Source organism: Lissotriton helveticus, chromosome 9 (assembly GCF_964261635.1).
Source record: "Lissotriton helveticus chromosome 9, aLisHel1.1, whole genome shotgun sequence".
NCBI lineage: Eukaryota > Metazoa > Chordata > Amphibia > Caudata > Salamandridae > Lissotriton > Lissotriton helveticus.
The window spans coordinates 920,711,367-920,738,471 of NC_136070.1; the positions used below are offsets into that span (position 1 = coordinate 920,711,367).

The following is a 27,105-nucleotide window of genomic DNA, read 5'->3' on the forward strand; positions in this document are numbered from 1 at the left end:
CTCATATATCCTTAGAGTGGGATGCCACTGGCAGTTCCTCTGCGTACATTTCAAGTTGGTCTCTACAGTAGACAAGATTAGCCTTTGCTGCTTTGTTGCCACTCTGCATTTACTCCCTTCATTTTTCCAGCAGTAATGCCAGTGCTGTCAATCTTCGCACTGGTGGTGCAACATTTTTTATAAAATCTAAGAGGCATATTTGGGGTTTCTGATCTATCCATTCTGTTAGCATGTGTGATAGTGCATCTGCTATTTGTGTCCAGTAGCAGAATACCAAGGGACATATCCAGGCCAGGTGGACAAAGTCAGCTTCCCCCCGCATCTCGTTCAGTGCAAATCTTCCTTCACTTCATATCTGTGTAGTCTGTCCGTGTTATGGCATAGTTGGTGCAAATACTTAAAGTGTATTCTGTGCAGGTTACCATTAGGGGATACTATACCTGTTTATGTACAACAAAACACCCATTCTGGTTGTGTCAATAGTGTATTCTGTGTCTCATTCCATCTACTCATTGCTTTCAGTGTCATTATTCGGTTATTTGAGTGCTGTTGTAGAGCATGGTTATCAATCGCTGGTGTGAAGGAGTGGACAGTAGTGCGTTTAGTACAGGTAGAGTGGGGGCCTCATTCGGGAAAAGAGGGAACGCAGCTCGTACTGCTGCCCGAAGCCAGTAGTATGCAAAAGTTAGCAGTTGAGTGTGATATTGTAGGTGAGGGATGTTGTCTAAGTTATTGAACTCTATTCCCCGATGGGTCTGAATGGTGTTATACTATCTGCTTCCACCTCAACATGTGTGGCGTATGTGTGTGAGCTGTACCAGTAGTGTGCAAATTGGACTTAAGCACATAAATAGAAAGATCCCAAATCAGGACCACCGATGCCTCCTTGTGCATATGGCAAGATGAAACTGCTGTTGTAACCTGGTTTGTTTACCTGCCCAGACAAGGGTGGTGAGGTGTGTTCGCACTGTCTGAAAGAAATATTGCGGTAGCTCTATAGAAGTATTTACGTAGAAGTATAGAAATTTGAGCAGGGTAACCATTTTCAGGATGGCTATTCTTTCTGCCATTGCCAATGGAAGTTCGGACCATCTCTGTACCTTGTCCTTGATATAGCAGTCGATCCCCTCGATCGACTTCTGCAGAAGGTTTTTGAAGCGGCTGTCGTCGTCCTCATCCCTCTCCTGTGCCGCATAAGCGTCGCTCCCTGGTGGGTACGTGTCCCAGTTTGTCCCCGGGGGCTGGTTTCCGGCCTATTGGGGGCGTGGGCTCTCCGCGGGTGATGCAACCCAGTGTTTCGTCCTCCTATCCACCGTTTTCCGGTGAGGGTGCGTCGAGTGCCCAGATGGAGGCATATGCGGCGGCTTTGCAGGCCTCGCTGATTTCTCCTCCTTCCCCTCCTGGGACTTCAGCGGATCCATGCACTGCGCCGGGCCCTCCGCGGCGTCGCCGGTGGCTCCGGCCCTGGCGCCGACTGATTCTGCTCCAGGCTTGTAGGATGTGGTGCTGTTGGGGTGCGGCCCTTCGGACCACGGCGCCTCTGCCTCGCCACAAACTCCAGCGGGAGTCCCTGTGGTGTCACGGGAGGATACCGGGGCTTGGGTCGCATCTCCGAGCCTCTCTCGGCCCTCTGGATAGGCGGCGGCAGTGTCTACGGCTGGGGTGACGCCGCCACGGCGCTGCCAGCTGCTGGCCCGGACGGCGCCGCAGGGGTTGACGGACCTCTCTCGTCCCGCTATGGGTCAAGGCCGGAAGGGGTCCCCTCGTCCCCCTGCGGGACCCTCTCGTCCCTCCACGCAGGCGGCTGCCTCGTCGGAGGCTGAATCGCCTTGGCGGCGCCACATGGGTCGGCGGACCCCCTATGCCCCATTCTGGGATCGAGGCTGATGGAGGGCTCCTTGTCACGCCCTGGATTCCTCTCGCCCCTCCACGCAGGCGGCTGCCTCATCGGAGCTCGAGTTGGCGCCGTCCCTTGGTCACTTCGGCTCAAGCCTAGCTCCGATCCCCGGCGCTGTGTGACTCGGGGGAGGCCTGTCCGGCATCTCCTTTTGCGCCGGACGGTGATGGCGTCCTGCCTCAGGCGGCGGACTCAACGGCGCCGGACAAGCGTCGAGTCGCGGACTTGTCTTCGGACACTCCCTCTAGTCCAGAGGTTGGGTGCCTGCTGGTGTGGTCCTCACCAGAGAAGGGATGCCACGTGGTGGCTTTTTTCCCCGCGTCATCCAAGGGCAGCTCACTGCCTTTCCCGAGACCGCGGCTTTCGCCGGAGGTGCAACAGGTCCCCCACTCCTCGGTTCCTCCTTCTACTTTTCAAGTCTGGCCCTTGCCGCCCCCCTTGGTTTCGGGGGCGGCCACCTTAGTTTGCAGCCGTTGCCCATGGAGGAGCTGCTTTCTCCACCGCCGGGCCCTACGGAGGTGGGTGCGGCCTTCGCTCGCGCTGTGTCCATGGCTGTGGGTATTTTGCGATTGGGTGATCCAGCCGCCCATTTCCCTGCTTTTCATCTTCTGGAGGTTCTCCACCAGGGCTCTGGTGGGAGGGAGCTGCTGCTTCCTTTTGAAGGTTTGCTCCTTTCTTCCCTGATGGGGACTTGGGGGCGTCACGCCACAGGGGACCCGGTGCCCCTACACCTCCTGCACCTTCCAGCACCACGTGACCCGGCGTGTCTTTCCCTCCACCCCTCTGCCTCTAGCCCACTTTTGCGGACTGCCCTTCCCTCCTTGCCGCCACTGTTGTCTCTGCCGTCCCGGGAGGCCGCTGGCTGGACTCTTGGGGACGCAACATTTTTGCTTCGACCAGCGCTGCTCTGCGGGCCCTTAAAACCTTATATATGTTGGCTAGGGCCACCTCTTGTTTGTGGGACTCGGCCGAGTCTTTGGGATCCGCCGCGTCAAAGGAGACTGTTCAGATTGACTTGCGGCACCATGTGTTGGAAGGCCGGGAGCTAGCGGCGTTTATTCTTGGCTCCGCTCTGGACATAACGGAGGTGCTGGGTCGTGCCATGGCTTCTTCAGTGGCCCTTCGCCGCCATGCTTGGCTTCGGGACGGTGTGTTCCCAGAGAATGTTAGGGAACGGCTGGTTGATCTTCCCTACGATGGCTGTTAGAAGCGGCTGTCTCTAGTTGACAGAGGTATACACTTCTGACAAATAGGGACACACCTTTTCTAGTCAGGGCAAGGGGATCACACACTTAGATAACCCCTGCTCACCCCCTTGGTAGCTTGGCAAAGCAGACAGGCTTATCTCAGAGGCAGTGCGTTAAGCATTTATGACCACATACAGTAATAAGTGAATACACTACAAATGGACACGACACAGTAGTATTATAAAAATAAGGATTTTTATATAAGGCTTAGCACAAGACCAAATAACGACAAAAATATACCACAGTCTTAATAAATACTCTTGGAAGGAAAAATAATAATTCAAGCACGGTTTCTTCTTAGCACAAAGTCTTTAGTATTAAAAGCAACTCTTCTTCTTTAAAACACAGTTCTTGGCAACAATGTAACCCACACGGGAGTCACACGACGTCGAGGCAAAGTTAATCCAAAGGTTCGGCGTCGACCGCGAGGAGCGCTACGTCGAGCCCGGAGTCGCACAGACCCCCACAACACAGTACCTTGGAAAAGTGAAGCACTCGATGATCAGCGGCGTCGAGATGTCCGGCGTCGCGTCTTCGGCGTCGATCGGGCCTCGGAGTCGGGGCGATCTGCAGCGGCGTCGACCGAAGTCAGGCAGGAGCAGCGCTCATGAGATGAAGCAGGATACGGCGTCGTCGATGTCGATGTTGCAAGAGTGAGCAGCGCTCACGGCGTCGAGAGGGCTCAAAGTCGATGCGATCAGCAGCGGTGCCGACACGAGGTCACTTGGAGCTGAAGCCAAACTCACTACTCACTGGCGTTGTTGCTGGCGTCGATCGGGCCCGGCGGCCAGCGTCGAGGAAGCGGGACACTGGAGCCGTTACTCACGATGTCGAGCTGGATTCGGCGGCGTCCGTCGGCGTCGAGATTGCTGGATTCTTTCAGAGTTGCTGGATTCACAAGTTCCAACAAACAGCACTTTAAGCAGATGAAGTCCTTTAGCCCTGTGACTTCAACAGGAGACTGGCACTCTTCCAGCCCTTGGAGATTTTCTTAGCAAAGATTGAGAGTACACACACAGTTCCTCTCTCCTGGTTCCTTGGCAAAAATAAAGAAGCAATGCAGGATTCCCCCAACAAACAGCACTCTGGCAGAAGGGGTAGGCAGTCCTTAGATCAGCAGGCTTCTTGTCCTTGGTTCAGGTTTCCTTGTCAGAAGTGATCTGAATTCTTGGTTCAGGGGTCCTTCTCTTATACCCCTTTTTGGCTTTGATCCCTTTGTCCATGCGGGGGAATTTCCCCCCATCTTGGGTTTGTTGTGGGTGTTGCCAGGCCGAAGCACCTGGCCTATTCACTGTGCAGGGCAGAGTCTTCAGCCGCCCAGCAGGAGCGGAGCCAGCATTGTCACTGGCAGGGGCAGGGCCATCAGTTGCCCGGCAGGAGGTGGGCCATGAAAGTCCCAGGCAGGCACAGAGTCATCAGTCGCCTGGCAGGGGGGCGGAGCCAGCATTGTATCAGGCAGGGCAGGCTATCAGGAGCTACTCTTCCCCTACTCTCAATGCAAATGCCCCACTCACCCCACACTGACTCATTCAGACCTCTGGAGCCACCCAGCTCCTGTCACACGCACACCAGAACCAGCAGAGACCGGTAGACAGTTAGACAAGAAAATAGCTACTTTCTAAAAGTGCTATTTTCAAACACAGAGTCCAAAAACCATCCACCCAAACGGATGCGTTATTAAACCCTGAGTTCAGGGATACCAAACTCGACATTGCACCATGCTCCCCGAGCCCGCTAGGATTATAGCATTAATAATCCTGGCAGCCCATTCTAACTGATGGAGAGCAGGTAACCTTACAATAGTGAAAAACGAATATGGCTGTAATTCACTATTAGGACATGCCAACCTTGTCAGGCTTGTCCTACCTTATGCTTACAATGCACCCTGCCCGTGGGCCTACCATAGGGGTGACTAACATGAAGTTAAGGGAAGGTTTAGGGACTGGCAAGTAGGTGTACTTGCGCAGTCTGCGTGACAGTACCAGACTGTACGTGGTCTAGCAATGGTAGACCTTCAGACATACTTTTACTAGGCCGCTCTTGTGGGTGGCACAACACGTGCTGCAGGCCCACTAGCGGCATTTGTATTTACAAGCCCTGGCACTCCTGGTGCACTCTACTAGGGACTGATAGTAAACCAAATAAGCCAAACATGGAATTCAATCAATATAGCAATTTCACATAGGGAACACTTGCACTGTGGCACTGATCAGCAGTGGCACAGTTCCCAAAGCATTATACCAGCAAAAACATCGTAAACAGAGGAGGCAAACAGAAAAAATGGAGGAGAGACTCATGCCAATGATGCCAGGTCTAACACGTGTCCCCTCCAGCTGAAATGTGGGGAGAACTACCCTTACCCTAGGGAGTCCTCATCACTAAGGCGGAAAAATCTGGACAGACCATCAGCATTGGCATGATCTGTGCCAGGGCGGTGTTCCACCGTGAAGTCCATCCCCTGTAGGGAAATGGACCACCTCAACAGCTTTGGATTCTCACCCCTCATCTGCATCAACCATCTGAGGGGCCTGTGGTCTGTCTGAACCCGGAAGTGAGTCCCAAACAGGTAGGGTCTTAGCTTCTTCAGCGCCCAGACCACAGCAAATGCTTCTCTCTCTATCGCACTCCACCTCTGTTCCCTGGGAAGTAACCTGCTACTGATGAAGGCTACAGGTAAGTCTCGGCCCTCTTCATTCACCTGAGCTAGAACAGCCCCCACGCCATGCTCTGAAGCGTCCGTCTGGACAACAAATTCTTTAGAAAAGTCGGGTGCCTGGAGTATGGGTGCTGTGCACATTGCAGTTTTCAGGGTGTCAAAGGCCGTCTGACAGGCGTCAGTCCAGATCACAAGTCGTGGCTGCTTCCTGGAAGTCAGCGAAGTCAAGGGGTGCACAATGTTACCATAATCCTTGACGAACCTCCTGTAATAACCCGTGAGACCCAAGAAGGCTCTCACCTGAGTCTGGGTTTTGGGCGGTGCCCATGCCAGGATGGTATCAATCTTGGATTGCAGGGGGGCCACCTTGCCGCTCCCTACTTGGTGCCCCAAGTACACCACTGAACCCTGCCCAATCTGGCACTTACTGGCTTTGATTGTGAGGCCTGCTCTGCGCAGGGCCAACAACACTTCCTGGAGGTGGCGCAAGTGTCCCTCCCAGCTGGCGCTGAACACTGCGATGTCGTCCAGGTAGGTGGCACTGAAATCCTCCAGTCCAGCCAAGACCTGGTTGACCAACCTCTGGAAGGTGGCTGGGGCATTCTTCATCCCAAAGGGCATAACCCGGAACTGGTAGTGCCCATCTGGTTTGGAGAATGCTGACCTCTCTTTTGCCCCATCAGTCAAGGCGATCTGCCAGTACCCAGACGTTAGATCAAACGTACTAAGGTACCGGGCAGCCCCCAACCGATCTATGAGCGCATCAGCTCTGGGGATGGGGTGCGCGTCAGTCTTGGTGACTGAATTGAGTCCTCGGTAATCCACACAGAACCGAAGTTCCGGTGAAGCACCAGGCGCTGCAGCCTTTGGGACCAAGACCACTGGGCTGGCCCAAGGACTGCTAGAGGACTCAACCACCCCTAAGGCAAACATTTTGGAGACCTCCTCCTTGATGTATGCTCTGACCTTGTCAGTCACTCTGTAAGCCTTGTGCTTCACAGGAGTGCTGTCCCCGGTGTCCACATCATGGACACACCACTGAGTGACACCAGGAATCAAGGAAAACAGATCAGGGAATTGTCCCAACAATTGGCGACAATCCTGCTGCTGTTCAGGGGTCAGTGTGTCAGAGAGGACAACACCATCCACTGACCCATCTTGCTCTTTTGCAGACAGGAGGTCAGGAAGAGGCTCACTCTCCTCCATTCCAGCATCTGTAGCTAGGAGCATGGCCACTTCGGACCTTTCTAAGTGGGGCTTTAAACGGTTGACATGCAGGACCCGCAAGGGGTTCCTGGGAGATTCCAAGTCCACCATTTAGGTGACATCGCTCTTTTTCTCCACAACCTTAAATGGTCCAGTCCACCTGTCCTTGAGCGCACAAGGTTCCACAGGGGACATAACCCAAACTTTCTGTCCAGGCTGAAGCTCTACCAGAGTGGCCTTCTGGTCGTACCACCGCTTCATCTCCTCCTGGCTGGCCTCCAGATTTGCCTGAGCAAGATCTCTGAAGCGCCTAGTCTGGTTCCTAAAGGCCAGCATGTAACTGTATACATCCTGGGGAGGTTTCCTGGGAGACTGTTCCCAGCCTTCTTTGACCAGACTCAAAGGTCCTCTTACCGGTTGACCATACAAAAGCTCAAAGGGGCTGAACCCTAGAGACTTTTGTGGCACCTCACGGTAAGCAAACAACAGGCATGGCAAGAGGACGTCCCATTTACGCCTCATTGGTTCTTCAAGACCCATAATCATGCCTTTAAGGGTACGGTTGAATCTTTCAACCAACCCATTACCTTGAGGGTGGTAAGGAGTGGTGAACTTGTAAATTACCCCACACTCCTTCCACAAATACTTCATATAGTTGGAAATGAAGTTGGTGCCCCGGTCTGACACCACCTCTCTGGGGAACCCCATTCGGGAAAAAACACCCATCAGTGCCCGTCCCACCACGGGGGCCGTCACCGTTCTGAGAGGGATGGCTTCCGGGTACCGTGTGGCATGGTCCACCAAGACCAGTTTGAACCTGTTGCCCAGGGCTGTCTTGGGGTCCAGGGGCCCAACAATGTCAATCCCCACCCGGTCAAAGGGGGTACTGACCACGGGAAATGGTTGGAGGGGAGCCTTCTGCTTCCGCCCGCTTTTCCCACTTGCCTGGCAAGTTTGACAGGTCTTGCAATGGATATCTGTATCCCTTCTCATCTGAGGCCAATAAAAATGGGTGACAAGCCTGTCATAGGTCTTGTCCTGCCCCAGATGTCCAGCTAAAGGAACGTCATGAGCCAAACCCAGTAGGAAGGCTCTGAAGCGCTGGGGTACCACCAGCACACGGGCTGACCCAGGCTCAGCAGCCTTAGGCTCGCTATACAGGAGGTTGTTCTCCCAGTAAACTAAATGTGACCCTGACTGATCACCTGAGGTTTGGGCTGAGGCCTGCTGCCTCATACCCACAAGAGAAGGGCACACTTTCTGTTCTGCACAGAATTCCTCCCTGGAGGGACCACCATCCTGCTGCCAGTGGGTCAGCTCGGGCAGGTCTCCCAGTTCAGCAACTTGTTCACCTGTGGGTTCCAGGGCATGCCCCTCAAGGTCTGCCTCCTCCTGGACCACAGGAACTACGGGGGACGGTTTCCCGCGCCCCCTGCCTCTTCTCTTCACAGCTGGGTCCTGGGCCATACTTTCAGGCTCCAGAACCCCATCAACACCCTTACTTGCTGTCATGGATCGAGTGGTTGCACACACCCACTCTGGCACACCCAACATTTTCAAATGTGTCTCCCTTTCCACCTTAGCCCAAGGGGAGTCTTCCAAATCATTGCCCAGGAGACAATCAACAGGCATGGCGGGCCTTACAGCAACTTGAAGAGTACCTGAAACTCCCCCCCATTCAAAGGAAACTTGAGCTACCTCACACTCTCTCTGGGAGTTGTCAGCAGCTATCACAGGGTAGAATGCGTGGGGAACAACCTGCTCTCTGGACACCAAGTGACACTTGACAGCTGTCACACTCGCTCCGGTGTCTCTGAGAGCTTCCACTCTATGGCCATTAATGGTCACCCACTGCCTATATTTCTTAGTGTTACTAGGCAGAGGAGGTGGAGGGACCAATTCCATGTCTCCTAGAGAGACCAGGGACATCTCTGCGGGACCCTCCCCACCATGGGCAACCATCTCCTCCCCTCCCAGGGCTACACTCGCCAACTGACGGGGGGCGTCACGTGGTGGTGCACTAGAGTTCTTCAAGGGACACTGGGAATCATAAAACCGGTGTCCCACCTGCTTACAAGCGAAGCAGGTCATTGGGCCCCTACGAACAGGTTTACCTGTCGGGGCCTCTGATTTCTTATCTGGGGGAGGCTGGGAACCCTTCCCTTGGTTCCCTTGGGGATTACTTTGGGGCCCTTTCTGGAACTCCCTCTGTTTACCCTTGTCCCCCCACTCTTCTGCTGGGGACCCTGCCCACCTTTGGCTGAGTCTCCCACTGGACCCTTGTGGACCCTGGTACTGACCCAGCGGTCCGCCTCCTCAGCAAGTTTTCTAGGGTTAGATATCTTGCTATCAATAAGGTGCTGGCGCAGCTCTGGAAAACAGTTATTAGACAAGTGCTCCCAAGCAAACAAATCATAAAGAGCATCATAACTTTCCACTTTGCTGCCCTTTACCCAACCATCCATGGCTCTGCAAAAATATGACACATATTCCACCCACGTCGTACCAGGCAATTTCTTACATTCTCTAAAGGCCTGTCTGTACTTTTCTGGGGTTAGGCCATACCTTAACATTAAAGCATCTTTCATATGAGCATAAGACATCCTATCCTCAACAGGTATGTCTAACAGGGTATCTCTTCCCTCATTCACAAAGCGACCCCACAACCCCGCTCCCCAATCCTTCTCAGGGACCCGGTGGGCCAACAATGCTAACTCATATGCTTTAAACCATTGACCAATATCTTCATTCTTCTGAAAATCTTTGATCACATCTTTAGGAAAATAAAACCTACTTTCTGCAGGCACAGATGGGATGCTGCCACCAGAGGGATTCAATTCTAACCCTTTAGCTTTGAGCTCCAACTCCCTCAACTTGGTATCATGCTCCAAAGCTAACTTTTCCCTTTCAAACTCCAACCTTTTGATCTCCAGATCAGCTTCTCTCCTGCCTCTTGCATTCTCTATCTCCAACTGCCCATTTATCTTAAGTTTTGCCATTTCCATGTTGTATGCTCGCTCCTTCGCCCTTTCTTCTCTTTCTTCAGGAGAAAGACCTTTGGAGGAAACACTGCTGCCAGGAGGGGAGGGGGGCCCATTCACTGGCACCTCCTCTTCCCCTTCCCCTGTTGGTACCACCACCGGATCAGAGGAATCTCTGGCCTCTAACCAGGCCTGCAATGCTTTAAGATAATCTTCCTTAACTTTGAGGCCTGTTGTAGGAACTTTAAATTGCTTGCAAAAGGATTTCAGCTGCTGTGACTTGTAATCCTTTATCTTACTCCTATCAAACTCCTCCACAACAACAGGGGCAGTGACTCTCTGGCATCACTCATGGTCAAAACTGGCAGTTTCAAAAATCAAGTTCCAGGAAAGCGGAGAACAAAAAATAAAATATCCAACCAAAACAGATTGTGGATGCGCTATGGTCTGCTTTCACTATGTAGCGCACACTAATCACTGCACATGGGTCATAAATGCAAAGTTCAAATCCTCACCGCTGACCCACCAATGTTAGAGGTGGCTGTCTCTAGTTGGCAGAGGTATACACTTCTGACAAATAGGGACACACCTTTTCTAGTCAGGGCAAGGGGATCACACACTTAGATAACCCCTGCTCACCCCCTTGGTAGCTTGGCAAAGCAGACAGGCTTATCTCAGAGGCAGTGCGTTAAGCATTTATGACCACATACAGTAATAAGTGAATACACTACAAATGGACACGACACAGTAGTATTATAAAAATAAGGATTTTTATATAAGGCTTAGCACAAGACCAAATAACGACAAAAATATACCACAGTCTTAATAAATACTCTTGGAAGGAAAAATAATAATTCAAGCACGGTTTCTTCTTAGCACAAAGTCTTTAGTATCAAAAGCAACTCTTCTTTTAAACACAGTTCTTGGCAACAATGTAACCCACACGGGAGTCACACGACGTCGAGGCAAAGTTAATCCAAAGGTTCGGCGTCGACCGCGAGGAGCGCTACGTCGAGCCCGGAGTCGCACAGACCCCCACAACACAGTACCTTGGAAAAGTGAAGCACTCGATGATCAGCGGCGTCGAGATGTCCGGCGTCGCGTCTTCGGCGTCGATCGGGCCTCGGAGTCGGGGCGATCTGCAGCGGCGTCGACCGAAGTCAGGCAGGAGCAGCGCTCACGAGATGAAGCAGGATACGGCGTCGTCGATGTCGATGTTGCAAGAGTGAGCAGCGCTCACGGCGTCGAGAGGGCTCGAAGTCGATGCGATCAGCAGCGGTGCCGACACGAGGTCACTTGGAGCTGGAGCCGAACTCACTACTCACTGGCGTTGTTGCTGGCGTCGATCGGGCCCGGCGGCCGGCGTCGAGGAAGCGGGACACTGGAGCCGTTACTCACGATGTCGAGCTGGATTCGGCGGCGTCCGTCGGCTTCGAGATTGCTGGATTCTTTCAGAGGTGCTGGATTCACAAGTTCCAGCAAACAGCACTTTAAGCAGATGAAGTCCTTTAGCCCTGTGACTTCAACAGGAGACTGGCACTCTTCCAGCCCTTGGAGATTTTCTTAGCAAAGATTGAGAGTACACACACAGTTCCTCTCTCCTGGTTCCTTGGCAAAAATAAAGAAGCAATGCAGGATTCCCCCAACAAACAGCACTCTGGCAGAAGGGGTAGGCAGTCCTTAGATCAGCAGGCTTCTTGTCCTTGGTTCAGGTTTCCTTGTCAGAAGTGATCTGAATTCTTGGTTCAGGGGTCCTTCTCTTATACCCCTTTTTGGCTTTGATCCCTTTGTCCATGCAGGGGAATTTCCCCCCATCTTGGGTTTGTTGTGGGTGTTGCCAGGCCGAAGCACCTGGCCTATTCACTGTGCAGGGCAGAGTCTTCAGCCGCCCAGCAGGAGCGGAGCCAGCATTGTCACTGGCAGGGGCAGGGCCATCAGTTGCCCGGCAGGAGGTGGGCCAGGAAAGTCCCAGGCAGGCACAGAGTCATCAGTCGCCTGGCAGGGGGGCGGAGCCAGCATTGTATCAGGCAGGGCAGGCTATCAGGAGCTACTCTTCCCCTACTCTCAATGCAAATGCCCCACTCACCCCACACTGACTCATTCAGACCTCTGGAGCCACCCAGCTCCTGTCACACGCACACCAGAACCAGCAGAGACCGGTAGACAGTTAGACAAGAAAATAGCTACTTTCTAAAAGTGCTATTTTCAAACACAGAGTCCAAAAACCATCCACCCAAACGGATGCGTTATTAAACCCTGAGTTCAGGGATACCAAACTCGACATTGCACCATGCTCCCCGAGCCCGCTAGGATTATAGCATTAATAATCCTGGCAGCCCATTCTAACTGATGGAGAGCAGGTAACCTTACAATAGTGAAAAACGAATATGGCTGTAATTCACTATTAGGACATGCCAACCTTGTCAGGCTTGTCCTACCTTATGCTTACAATGCACCCTGCCCGTGGGCCTACCATAGGGGTGACTAACATGAAGTTAAGGGAAGGTTTAGGGACTGGCAAGTAGGTGTACTTGCGCAGTCTGCGTGACAGTACCAGACTGCACGTGGTCTAGCAATGGTAGACCTTCAGACATACTTTTACTAGGCCGCTCTTGTGGGTGGCACAACACGTGCTGCACGCCCACTAGCGGCATTTGTATTTACAAGCCCTGGCACTCCTGGTGCACTCTACTAGGGACTGATAGTAAACCAAATAAGCCAAATATGGAATTCAATCAATACAGCAATTTCACATAGGGAGCACTTGCACTGTGGCACTGATCAGCAGTGGCACAGTGCCCAAAGCATTATACCAGCAAAAACATCGTAAACAGAGGAGGCAAACAGAAAAAATGAAGGAGAGACTCATGCCAATGATGCCAGGTCTAACAATGGCACTCTGTTATTCCATGCCCCAGCAGACTTGGCCATCCAGAGGTTCTTGGCAGGGCTTTGTCGTCCTCCTCCTCCTCCTCCTTCTCCCCCTCAGAGATTGGAGAGTTGATCTGGTTCTTAGGTCTATTTTGGGGTAGGTCGCCCTTGTAGTTCTGTGTGTTTTATGGCCACTTGAGTCTTCATGCAGAGACTGTGGTTTTGTTGGCTGCTGTACGGCCCTTTTTTGACTGTGTGTGTTTGGCTTGAGTTATTTGCATGGATTGGCCCTGAGATTGGGCCTTCTGTCTTTTCTATTGGGCTGCTCGACAAGCCTTCTGCAGGTTTTTTTTACCGGTGGCTCTTTCGGTTGTCCTCTGCTGCAGAAGTTTCTTCCAAAAAGGGTTCCGATGTCTTGGGACTTAGCGTACCCTATGTGGGGTAGTGGTAGCTGTTATATAGCTTGCGCTGTGCTAGGGGGTTGTGGTCGCCTTCGGCCTCTGCTCTCCGTGGTGTTTATGTATGTTGCAGATACAATTCTCTTGCTGGATTGGAACGCCTTGGTGGCGCCCCGGGGTGTCCTTCTCTGGGGTCGCAGCGTTGTTCGCCAGGTCTGGCCTACTGCCTGCGGCCAGGCGTCGTGGCTCTGGTTCTACTTCTTTCAGTCGTGTGCTTGGCCCCTCGCTGAGGTGTGTCCGGGCTCCTCTTCGCCTTCATGCTTTCTGTCCTAGGGGCTGAGATGGCTTTGTGCTCTTCTTCCTTTCAGGCGTCGCCTGCCTGGTCTTACGGGGAGCTCCGGGCTATTCTTCCTGCTTCTGACTGCTTTATTGCTGTCAGCGCCGGTCTGTCTGGTCTGTTGCCTTCCGACTGTGGTGGACTCGCCTTCTTTTTCCCTGTCTCCTTGGGCCCTCTAGACTGTTCTTCTAGCTCTTCCTTGACCTGGCGTTGGATGAGGTTCTGTGGCTTTGTAGGGGCGTGGGTTTCTTCGGCCCGGCCCTTGGTTCATCTGTTGAGTATGAACGGTCCTCCTTTTTCTTCTTTTCTTCTCCCACACCCCTTTTGGGGTCGGTGGTGTTCTGCTTGTGGAGGTTCCCCTTGCCTGTAGGGCGGGGCTCCTTGCCCTGTCTGTTGGACTAGTCCCTGGTGGGGCCCTCTGTTATGTCCAGGCTGGTGGGGTCCTTCGCAGACCCTCCTTCCCCATGTGTATGGCTAGGGTATCTATTTTACATTATGGAATCTGCGGCTAGTAGTCTCTATCAGATGTACGAGTTACTTACCTTCAGTAACGGTGTATCTGGTAGAGACGATTCTAGCCGCCGATTCCTTCATGGCCCGCCCTTCCTCCCCGTTCTGTGAGGACCTTTGGCTTCTGCACTCGCCTCCCGGTGGGTGGCTATGTCTTCTGTGAGTCATTCTTTCGTTCTGTTGACAGGATGATGGGTCTTGTTTCTTGTTCTTCTCCTCCTCTTTGGCACTCTGAAGGATAAGTCTATGGTACTCCTGTGCCCCTCTGCCCTGGTTGCTCTGGGGTTGATTCTTGCCTTTCTCTCGTCTCTCCCCGCCCCTCCCTCTTTGTTACTAAGGGTCCTGGCCCCTCTGCTAACCTATGGGCTGTGCCTTGCCCTTGTTCCTTTGTGGAGGTTGTCACACTCTGTGCTGGGGTTGCCTTGGAGGTTTGTCATTCCCTGTTTGTCTTGGAACTGGTTCCCCTTTGTTGTTCTTGGTTGGGGTTATACTCCTGCTACATGTTGTCATGACATTTTACATATGTTCCTTGCCTCGGGGGGGGGACTGTATGCATGCTGACAGGGTGGCTGCTCAGGGCTGTGCTTTGGGTACTGCAGTGTTGGCACTGCTCCTTATGATGTTGTTCGTCACCATTCCTTTTTCCACTTTTTTCTGCTCTTCGCACACTGTTCCCATGCTCCCACAGATTGTCTGGTGGCTCCACGTTGTGGCGCCGAATAGTCTTCTAAAGAAAACTGACATAGGTGCGCCGGTATGGGACTTATGTGACCTCTCTGCCCTGCCCTTGGTTCATCTGTTGAGTATGAACGGGCCTCCCTTTTCTTCTTTTCTTCTCCCACACCCCTCTTGGGGTCGGTGGTGTTCTGCTTGTGGAGGTTCCCCTTGCCTGTAGGGCGGGGCTCCTCGCCCTGTCTGTTGGACTAGTCCCTGGTGGGGCCCTCTGTTATGTCCAGGCTGGTGGGGTCCTTCGCAGACCCTCCTTCCCCATGGGTATGTCTAGGGTATCTATTTTACATTATGGAATCTGCGGCTAGTAGTCTCTATCAGATGTACGAGTTACTTACCTTCAGTAACGGTGTATCTGGTAGAGCCGATTCTAGCCGCAGATTCCTTCATGGCCAGCCCTTCCTCCCCGTTCTGCGAGGACCTTTGGCTTCTGCACTCGCCTCCCGGTGGGTGGCTATGTCTTCTGTGAGTGCATTCTTTCGTTCTGTTGACAGGATGATGGGTCTTGTTTCTTGTTCTTCTCCTCCTCTTTGGCACTCTGGAGGATGGGTCTATGGTACTCCTGTGCCCCTCTGCTCTGGTTGCTCTGGGGTTGATTCTTGCCTTTCTCTCGTCTCTCCCCGCCCCTTCCTCTTTGTTACTAAGGGTCCTGGCCCCTCTGCTAACCTATGGGCTGTGCCTTGCCCTTGTTCCTTTGTGGAGGTTGTCACACTCTGTGCTGGGGTTGCCTTGGAGGTTTGTCATTCCCTGTTTGTCTTGGAACTGGTTCCCCTTTGTTGTTCTTGGTTGGGGTTATACTCCTGCTACATGTTGTCATGACATTTTACATATGTTCCTTGCCTCGGGGGGGGGGGGGGACTGTATGCATGCTGACAGGGTGGCTGCTCAGGGCTGTGCTTTGGGTACTGCAGTGTTGGCACTGCTCCTTATGATGTTGTTCGTCACCATTCCTTTTTCCACTTTTTTCTGCTCTTCGCACACTGTTCCCATGCTCCCACAGTTTGTCTGGTGGCTCCACGTTGTGGCGCCGAATAGTCTTCTAAAGAAAACTGACATAGGTGCGCCGGTATGGGACTTATGTGACCTCGCTGACATCATGTACGCGGACGACGCCTGGGCGGAGTCGCGTGATGCCGATGGGGAGTGGTCTCTGAGCGAAGCACAGAGCTGATACAGCCTGGTGCTGCCGTATGGTGCACGCCAGTAATTCCAGTGCTATAGTGAATAGCATGGGGGAAGAACATAGCCCTGCCTCATACTCCTGCAGATTGTTATGGGTTTGGTGGTATTGCCATTAATCCGTACTCGGGCTGTTGGACCAGTGTACAATAATTCAGTCCAATGTATGAAGTTTGCAGGCATGTCCTTCCATTGGAAAATTGCAAACAAGTAACCCGACTCTATAGAGTCAAAGGCTTTGGCGGTGCCAAGTAAGGGTTTGAGGGTTGAGTTAGTGGAGTAGTGTAAAAATGGTGCGTAAGTTATGCAACATAAACCTTTCTCCATAAATCCTGACTGATCCCGTTATTGAAAGTTTGGTGAGAGAGGCATGAACCTGATAGCATAAGTTGTGCAAGAATCTTTGTATCCACGTTTATGAGCGATAGAGACCTATAAGACTTGCAGTGCTCTGTTTCTTTTTGTGGTTTAAAGGGGGTGTTTATAAGCACGTCTCGTACTGTGGGAGGTAACAGTTATCTGTTATAGGCCTTCTCATATATTGCAAGCAAGTGTGGTGGTAGGAGGGGAGCAAATTATGTATAAATTTCAATGGTTAGACCATCTAGTCCTGGGGCTTTGCTCGTTGGAAGATTTGATATTGACTATTTGATCTCATCTACTGGGGTGGGCTGTGCTAGAAATTCCCATTGTCCCTCCAAGAGCCAGGCCAGTGCAATCTCATTCAGGTAGCCGGTCAGCTCGTCAACGGAGCCCAGGTCATGCTTTTGATATAGGTTAGTATAATAATCTGTGAAGATTGCCAGTTTGTTCTTGTTGTCAGTGTTCCGTGGCATAGGGAGAAGTGATTTTGAGTATGTTCCTGTGTGTCCACAGTGTCTTTAGCTTTTGAGCCAGAGCTTGTCCCAGTCTTCTTCTCTCTCCATACTTCCTCACCACTGCATGTGTGGACATTTTGATCTCTAGGTCTACTGTGGTATTATAATCTGTCACCAACAAACGTATATGAACTAAAATTGTAGGGTCTAGTCATGTTTGCTACTGGCGTTCTGACCTTTCTATCTGTTCCTTGTTGCACAGTTGAATATGTAGTGCTTTAAGGATGCCTACATGTTTACTAATGCATGTACCTCTAATAGTGGCCTTGAACACTTCCCAGTGAGTACTCACCCTAGCCACAGAACCCTGTAATCCTCAAAGTATGCTAATATGTTGGACCGTATTTTGTTGCAAAATACAGGGCCTGTGACCTCTGTTGACCAGATCCTCCAAAGGAATTTGCTTGGGTGCATGTGTGTGGATCGCTATTGTGAGCAACACCAGGGCATGGTCTGATAAGGGTTCTGGGGAGGTGTGTAATAGCCCATGTCCAGTCAATTTCATCACAAGTCGCCAGCCAGTGGTCCACCTGAGACCATGTGTTATGAATTGAAGATAAGCATGTGCATTTGTGCTTGGTGGGATATATTGTTCTCCACAAGTCTAGCATTCGATAATCTTCCATTCCTGATAGTATAGTTTGAACAGCCCCCTTGCCATGCCTGTGCGTGGAGGCTGATCTTTTAAGAGTGGGGTTCAAGCAAGTATTGAGGCCCAGTCGCACCCTCACAGAACGGTGCGTGTCGTTAGTGTGAGAAAAGGTTGTTCCACATCGCCATATAAAAGGCTGGGTCATCAGTATTTGGGCCGTTTGTTTTCACTAGAGTTGTGCGGGTATCATTAATTTTGCCTTGTATGATCACATAGCGGCCCTGATCATCAGAGCATGCATATATGGATTGGAAAGGTACGACCCCTTTCCTAACTAAGACCAAGATTCCCCATGAGTAGGATGTGTAAGATGATGCATATCTAAGTGTTGCCTGTTTGGTCTTTGTAATTTGTGGAAAAATCGCAATGCACTGTGAATTGTAATGTGAGAAGAGCATTACCTTTGTGGATCTCATAAAGAAAGAAAAGAATAAAAAGAAAAATTGATTTACATTTCGATGTACTATAATTACTATATATAAAGAACATACCTAAGGAGAGCCAGGCGGTTTCGTTTTTTCCTGGTTGGAGAACGCCTATACATAAGTATCTAGAAGCAACACCTCCGGATCAGGAGGTGATACCTACTGGCACCCAAAAATTGAAGAACAATAAATAAAACAAAGAACACATTCGAATCAATGAGTGCAAACGTAATCCACACATCTTCCCTATTTGCCTGCCATTTTTTTCTAGGTGTCTGGGTACAGGTGATTTTCCTGCAGATAGACAAGATCAATTTTCTGGCGGTCTAGGTATACTATTACATGTCTTATTTTAAGGCCCTTAACATTCCAAGACAGCAGCAATATTTGACTACCACCCACATCTGTTCCCATTGCCATGTGTGATTTGGTGGGGGAATACTGCACAAGTGTACACATGCCGTCCTCCTAGTTTAGGAGTTAAGGATTGTTGTGTGTCAGTATTTGTACATTTTAGCGTTATTGTATCCTGCAAAACATTCCTTACTCCCACTCCCTTACCCCCCAACCATCATGAAAGCGTTGTGTAGAGCACCCAGTTGGGTGACTGGGTTACCAGTGGGTACCCACTGCAGCAGGAGAGTTGTTCAGAATGCACAGGATAGGACGTCGTGGGTATTTTTGAGTACCTAGGTCTTATCCACGTGAGAGTTAGCGAATGTTACTGTAACAGGAAAGAAAGGGGAATGGCATTGTGTTAGTCGCCGTCCTTACAAGACCTCTTATTATCACAGGGTCGAGCGTAGGTCATTTTTTGCAGGTGCTGCCTTTCCTCAGCGGACTATCAACCTTCTTAGGGTCTTGTAAACTGTGTTGTGTGCCCTCCAATGAGAACCTGAATATAACCAGCTGTAGCATTGCTTATTCTATACCGGCCTGCTGTAGCAATTTTTCTCTGGCTAAACTTGTGGCTGCCAGCGCGAAGCTGGGGAACAATTTGATGCTGTTGCCTTTGTGCGTTTTGGCCCACGTGAGCCGGAGGATTGTGTCCCTGTCTCAAAAGTTCTGGAAACATGCTATTATGGGACGGCCGGGGGTCAGAGGGCCAGTGGATCGGTAAGCTCTCTCTATCAAGAAGAGGCGTGTAAATGTGTCTGCACCAAATTTTGCCTTGAGGAGGCTCTGCACAAAGGTTTCCAACTTCCCTGTGTTAGTTGATTCCGGTATTCCAAGAATACACAAAATGTTTCTCTGCAACCGTGCCTCCAGGTCCTCCAATTCCACCTTAAGTGACGCCAGTGACATCCATGCTGCTCTCTACTTTGCACTTTGTCTTCGACATCTGAAATGCATTGTTCCACAGCTGTGATGCTTAAATCTTGTTTGTCCATTTGTTGAGCCATATGGTCCATTATGATGTGAGCTCATCTATGTTGGTGTCAATAGACGACAGGCTTTGCTACATGGTGTGTAGCGGTGTTTTGAGATCTGGAGAAATGTCCTTGAGACCATTCAAAGTAGTGGGCTCAGCGTAGCCCTGTGGCTGTTGTAAGTTACCTGAGATCTGAACTTCGATTCAAAGTGCAGTTTTTATTGCCTGTGGTCAGATTTCCCCATGGTAGCAATATAGCCCTGCCGCGTCTTGTCCAGAATGGTCACTGTGCTTTAAGGCTCAAATATGCACAGACGTGTTGTATGAACTGCTCAGAGTGTCAACAGTGTTGCCGCAGTAGGAGTCTTGGATGGGGGAAAAGAGCACAAGTGCTAGTCAGTCTACCCTATCTTCTATTTGGCAACCACACACGCATCAGGGGTGTGGGTCCCACCATCCTTCATGGTGGTTGCAGGCCTAGATCTGCCACTCTGCACTGCCCCACAGCTGCTTGGATACAGCCACCATGCACTGTCACCGGGTGGCCCTGGCTCCCCTCCACTGCCTCCCTGGTCCTCCACACCTGCTTTGGGCACCCACCAGCCCAAGGGAAGATCGCAGTTCTCCGCCTGGAATTCCTCGTCTCCATTCGCAGGCACCTGGCCACTAGGCGGGCCACAAAAGGCCTTTGAATACTCGGTCGCTCCTCTGCCACCCTCTCCACTGGGCGTTCATCTTCAGCCAGTGAGCACACCACGGGGTTCCCCGTGATGCACAGAGTCAGGGGCTCCTGTCTGCTGCGAATGTTGGGCCCACTAGAAGATGAATTCAATTAATGTGTCACCATATCACCTTGGTGGCATCCCTGTGTTTTGGGCACACCTTCGATACTTGAACAAGCAAGCTTCTACAACAAATGGCCCATGACTACTGGCCCCTTTACTTCCAGTGTTGCACGATAACCCGAACGTCGGATGACACAGCTCCCGGACGAAGGGTACACCACCCAAAATGCATTGGAGCAGTTTTGAAACATGTAATATGTAACATGGAAAAACGATGAAAATGAATGCATGAAAAAAAGATTTTCTACATCATGAAACTAATGATGACACTCAAATAAACTACGATAATCATCTTTGTGTAGAAGCTTGCTTGTTCAAGTATCGAAGGTGTGCCCAAAACACAGGGATGCCGCCAAGGTGATATGGTGACACATTAATTGAATTTATTGATAGACGTGTGCCAGGACGGACACGCCACCTGTTTGGTGCACCCAACCTCCGAATACAGATTTCTTTCAATTCACAAACAGACTTTGCCAAGCCAGCTGTGCGTCCCCCACCTATTTTTTCTAGTCATTCCCACTAGAAGATGGCCATGTCGACTGCTGGCTCTCTAGCACCCCCATCCAAAGTACTCAAGTACTACAGAGAGGGTCAGTGGCCACCAACCTGTGTATCTTAGTGAAGATCATTATTTTTACCATCTCAATTAAGTGGTGGTGTCAGCACTCTGCCCAACAGTTCACTCCGATATACTTCTGTCGCTTTTGACACGTTCGTGGGTTGTCTCATGTTGGAGGTTGCTGGGAAGGTAAAGTGAAGTGTCCTGTTAATCATATGCTCAGTTCACTTCTGCTTAATATGCTTGCAAAGTAATTTGAACAATTGTGTTTCTGATGGATACTTCTACCTCAGATTCCTCACCTGTAGAACAATCCCCGAGCATCAGACGACTGGATCCGGAAAACTTCAAAGCAGCAATGTTGCGGTAGAGGGCGCTGGGCTCCGTCAGCGCTGCAAGTCATCAGGAGACATCACTGAGGCCATAATGCGCCCGCCTTGGCGCACTGATGTAATTTCCTTTTTATCTGCGCCTTCAATGCAAATCCAGAGCTTCACTCTCTGAGGGAATTTTCCTGACTAAATTTAAATTAATGCAGAGTACCACGTCTCCTCCCAAGAAATCTGGGTTTAAACCCTGTAGGGATTGTGAGGGACAGATGTCCATTACGGACCCCCTACTGTCTGTCTGTGGTGCTTGTGGTCCGACTACGATTCAGAAACCTACTCCTCGTGCCTCAGTATGGATCTAATGGCCATCAAGGTGCGGGAGGCCAAGCTCATGATGGCCCGAGCGAAGGACCACCATTGATACTGGATGTGTTCTTGGTACTATTCTCACTCCCCATCTTCATCTTTGGCTGGAAAGAAGAGAAAACACAGAAGGTAGGTGAAAAGGCAATCAAAAGGTAAGTCTCCTCATTGCTCTTAGTCTCCCACAGGACCTTCATCCTCTTTACCGGAGCTTGTCGACTTAGCGGCAATGGGTCCTCTGTGCAGCCCTGCTCTTTCTATGGACCCTGCTCCGAACATACCTCCATTACTAGAGCCTTTGGATGACACACCCATCTGTGGAGTCACGGACGCTTCCTTCACCCTTTCCCGAGTTCCTGACTCCAGGATCAGACCAGGCAGTGTTCATCAACTCAATGTACTTGATCTCTGCCAAGGCTTCAACTTGTCCCACTTTGGGCACGATGCCCCCATCTTGTCTGCCAGTCTTAATGCCTTTTCAGTCGTCCTTCTTCAGTGATGTACCACTGGCTCCAATCTCTTCATCATATTGCTTCAGTCTGTCACTCTGCTTCTCGGCGCTACAGCAAATGCAATGGACAGCGCCACCCCTGCCTCCTCTGACTTCAGCTATGGCACCAACAACGCTACTGCCCAATGTCAAATCTCAGATTCTCTCTTGCAGAGAGGCTCAGAGGTTGCATGAAGAGGAGGCTTATAGATCAAGCCTCCATGAAATATTGGGTACAAAATCTGACACTGAATTATTTCTCTGGTGGTGACCGAGATCAAGGCCCTCTTGAATTTCAAGGCCTGTGTTCAGACAGTGGTTTAGATACCTCCAGAGCTGGCTATGGACTTTCCCATTGGGCCACCAATGCCAAAAGTCGATCTCTGAAAAAAGTCATGCGTAAAGCAGCAGAGATGTTAGTTCTGCAATTTCCAGCGACAGAAGCTTAGACAAATGTTCTCACTGAGATCCTTTCTCCTCTTCAAGTAACTAATTACTGGTAACTGCCATGGCGGCATGTGAGAAGCCTTCCTTTGCTCCGGTGGTCAGTCTGCTTGTTGCTTGCTGTTATTGCTACCCTGCTTGCGATCTGGCCTTCCTTTCAATGCACCGTTTACCAGAGAGCATGGCCATCCAGGTGTTCTGTTCAGGGATTCAGTGGAGAGGACCTTCCCTATAACCCCCTCCTACAGGATGTGAAAATGATTGGAAGCCTGGGGCAAGAAAGCTTTTATTGCAGAAAGTATGGGATTCAAGTCTCTGAACACCAATTGCCTTTGCACTTGCTACAACAACACCTTGTGAGACATGACCTAAATGATTCTTTTAGATCAACAAGCCCAGATCTCACCCGTGGCCCTCTTGGTGACTCCAGTTCATAGGGCAGATACTGGACACCACCCTTCTCCGTGCCTCTCCTCCAACACAGAGAATCAAAAACATCCATGAGATGATTCCTTCTTTCCAGCGAGGTGCGAGAATCCCAGTCTTGAGCGTCTCGCGCTTTCTATGTCTGCTGTATTCCTGCATCCTCCTAGTCACAACCGCACGTTGGCAATTGAGGGCCCTGCAGTGGCTCCTCTTCCAGCAGTGGGACCCGTATGGGGGAGACCTGTTGGGTTCCAATGTGAACTCCCCCCAGCACTGCGGCCGAAGTGACTTGATAGGGGAGTGAGGTGAACCTAACGCACGGGATGGGCTCTACTCCCACTCTCACCTTGACTGGGGTAGTGATGAATGCCTCTACCTTAGGGTGGGGAGCCAATCTGAAGGATCTGGAGATCAGATGCCACTAGTCTCTGAATGAGCGAGTTCTTCACATCAACCTGCTGACCGATAACATGAACTTGATGTGGTACGTTAACAAGCAAGGGGGAGTAGGGTCTCACCTCCTTTGCCTGGAATCTTTGAGGCTGTAGTCTTGGGGACACCGCCAAGGGATCTGGCACACTGCCAAAGCACCTACCGGGGTCTCTGAATGTCAGAGCCAACAGCCTGAGCCGGCTTCACCTTGCTGATCACAAGTGACATCTTTGTCCAGTGAGACACTCCTCAGATGGAATTATTTTCCTTCTCATAAAATGTTCAGTGCAAGCAGTTCTGAGACCTCCAGAAACGTGAGGGAAGGTTTAGTGGACCTGTATCAGTTGAGATGGAGCTTTCAGCTGCATTGCGCTTTTCCTCTCATCCCTATGATTCCTCAAGTTCTCAGGAAGATTTGCCAAGATTGGGCCCAAGTCATTCTCATTGCTCCGGATTGTCCAAGAAGGGTATGTACCTTCTTCAAAGAAGGGTATGGAACCTTCTGCTCTTCTCAACATGCCCCCTGCTTCAGTTTCCACTTAGGCTGTACTTCTCTCCCATTCAGGGAAATGGCTCTGCACCCCAATATCCAAGACTTCCACTTACATGTTCGGAGATTGGGCGAGGACAACTGAGCTCCTTTCAGCTGCCACTGGTGGTGGTAAACACCTTCTTATGTTCACATCTCCCCCTCCATAAAGCATGTTTATTTCAGCAGACTGTTTTGAATGGTGAGCTAACAAAGGTGTGAATCACTTACTGGCCAAAGTTTCTGAAGTACTGCAATTTACTATTTTCTTTGCTCAGAAGGGATGTGCCATTGTCAGTGCGAAGGATTATTTACCCACCTTGTGTGCTTTCCTCTGTATGCCAGATCGTCCATCCCTCTTCAAACCCCTCTGTTGTCATGCATTTGCTTAAGGGCCTGACCAACCTTTTACCTCCAAATCCCTTTGTGGATCCTTAATGGGACCTAAATCTGGTTCTTACTTTCATGATGGGGCTTTATTTGAGCCACTTCACAGATATACCCTTTTATTTTTTAGGGGGCTGATAGTGGTACATGTATTGCATAGATATAATAAAATAACATATATACCCTTTGTATGTTGATGTTCAAACAGTATTTTTGGTTGCTATAACTTCTACTAGATGAGTCGGTGAATTAATGGCCCTTAGCTGTTGCCCTCCTTTCACTACTTTCTTTCCAGATACGTTGGTGTTGTAAACCGAGGCTGCTTTCCTCCCTAAGCCGGTCACCTCTTTCCATCTTGCCCAATCCATTACACTTCCGACCTTTTACCCTCGGCCTCATCCTATGAAAGAGGAGAAACTGTTGTATTGTTTGGATCCTCAGCAGATGGTTAATTAATACTTCAATCGTACCAAGGAACTTTAGTTAGATGACCAGCTACTGTGGTGTCAAAAATGTAAAACAGTACAGAAAAGGACTCTGTCTCCTGTGCTGAGACGTGTGGGAGTAGGAGAGATCTTTATCAAGTATGGGGACGTTCTCTACGAGCAGCCCACAGCACGGGTACGTGTGAACTGACTTCTCTCGGAACCCATACACATCACACAGGGCACAAGACAGGGGTACCCTCTGTCCCCCGTTATATACACTAACGGCGGAACCAATGCATTGCGCAGTACGTGAATACCATGGACATCGCAGAATAAGACTCCCGCAATATAATCTAATAATTACCGCATATGCAGACTGCATTGTCCTTTACGTAAGCGAACCTGTCAAGAACTTAATGCCAATTCTACAAGAGGTGAAACGCTTCATCAGCACTCAAACTTACGAATCAACTGGAATAAATCTTTTGCATTTCCGCTGACCTCTATCACTCTCCCTGTGACAGTGTCCTACCCCATTGAGTGGACCTCGGAACTGACCCCTATATCTTGGGGTGCAAATGCATAGCAACCCTGAAACTATGGGCGAGTGATACAGAAACTTACTGAGTCTATCGAGAAATGGATTAGACTACCGTTGTCCCTACTGGGTCGAGTAGCGCTCTTAAAAATAATAGTCGTGAGTCCAGTGGGAGGCAGAAAGTGACAGAAGGAGGCAATAAGTCAGACCCTGGAGGAGTAATAACTAACAGCCAACTATGCATCTCCAACTGTGGGTTCTCCCAGAAGTTAGGTTAATGTACTGGCGAGAATATGCTCCCCCGTCCATAGAATGCACAACCATTGATAGAGGGCCGGATCTATCGAGGCTGCAAGTTATCTCTTGGAATGTGGAAGGCCTTGCCCCCAAGTTGGATAGTCCTGACTCGGGGAGTTTCATTGAGCAGCATAAAATTTGCATGTTCCAAGAAACTTGGGCAAGAGGGGGATCTACTTAAACAAGGTTATGCCATATTTACCATTCCAGTGACAGGAGGAAAGGGGATGCTATCGGAGGGGGCTGAGTACTTGGGTAGCGACACGCCTAGAAACAGCTTCAAATGATATATTTTGTGTCCTCCTTAATTTCCCTCCAAGGACCTCTGTTGCCCTAATAAGTCTATTCCAGACTAGTTAGCCGCAGCAAAGAGTCGAAAACCCTTGACAAGCTAACGCAATTCCTTGCTAACATTCCTGACATCTACCTGTTGATTGTAGGGGGGGGATTTTAACTTTCAGTATGAGCCCCTAGAGGGCATGAATAGGGACACCCCATGTGAAGAAGATCTGCATTGGGCTGTACCAGACTCAACCTGTCCATCAGTAGGAGCATGGACTCCCTTGGTACTTCAGATGAATTCCTTGGCATTAAAACTTTAATTTAGAGCTTGTAATGGTAGAACTAAATCCGATACCCCTAGTAAGCATACTTTTAATAGAATTGGCCAAAACAAGCTAATTGATTACATTTTGGTCAGTATAACCTCATGGCATTGGGTTGCTGATTTTAAGATTGTGCCATGTCATGATAGTGACCACAATGTGCTAGTTTTAGAACTACTTATATTAACCCACGAGAGCACCAACAACGTGGCTACTCCTGTCGATGGCGGACTTGAGTAAATCTCAAGAAAAGCTAGGCGCCCTGTATCTATCTTTCATCCCGATTCTTATGGACTCCATTCAGTCTGTCTCCGCCGATAATACCCAATTTGAACTACCTAAGGTTGCCCTGAACCATACAAAGCTAACAGCTACCATGACTGACATTTTCTTTCCAATAAAAAAGGTTAGTAATAAAAGAATACCTCGCCACTCATGGTTTAATGGAAATTGCCGAAAGGCCAAAAAAGCTTTGGTCTCTGCCATTAAGGTCAAGAACAGACCACTGATCAAAATCTATAGAAAGGCCTATTGTACAAGTACGGTGGAGGCAAAATAACAGTGGGAAAGTAAAAGGTGGGAAACCCTCAGAAGCTCCTTGGGAACCCGTGACATGAAGACCTTTTGGAATGTGGTGAACACGTGTAGCACTGAAGGCAAACCGGCAATAGAGCCAAATCTAGGGGCAAATGTGTGGAGGGACCACTTTGAGTCCCTCTACCGCTCGCAGTCGTAGTTGTGGGAGCTTGGTGAACTTGCCGAACATTGAACCCAAGAACTGCCCTAACTGAACTGCCCTGACCAGAGCCTTTTGGAAGTAGCGCCGATTTGGGCTGAACCTTCTTGCTACTGTAAGGGAGCGGGACTGCGAGGACCAGGATTCCAAGCGGGCTGTGATCTGCCGCACCTGTGACCTCTTCCCGCCCCCTTTCCTGCGGAGTACTTTACGGCTCGCGGACGTAGTTGTGGGAGCTTGGTGAACTTGCCGAACATTGAACTCAGGAACTGTCCTGACTGAACTGCCCTGACCAGAGCCTTTTGGAAGTAGCGCCGATTTGGGCTGAACCTTCTTGCTACTGTCAGGGAGCGGGA

At 50.4% G+C, this 27,105-nt stretch overlaps 1 protein-coding gene across 3 annotated transcripts in view; it reads left to right on the top strand.

Moving 5' to 3' along the window:
- ZNF541 (zinc finger protein 541) overlaps positions 1–27,105 on the top strand; it is a 1,089,530-nt gene that overhangs the window by 251,478 nt on the left and 810,947 nt on the right. The window lies entirely within an intron of this gene.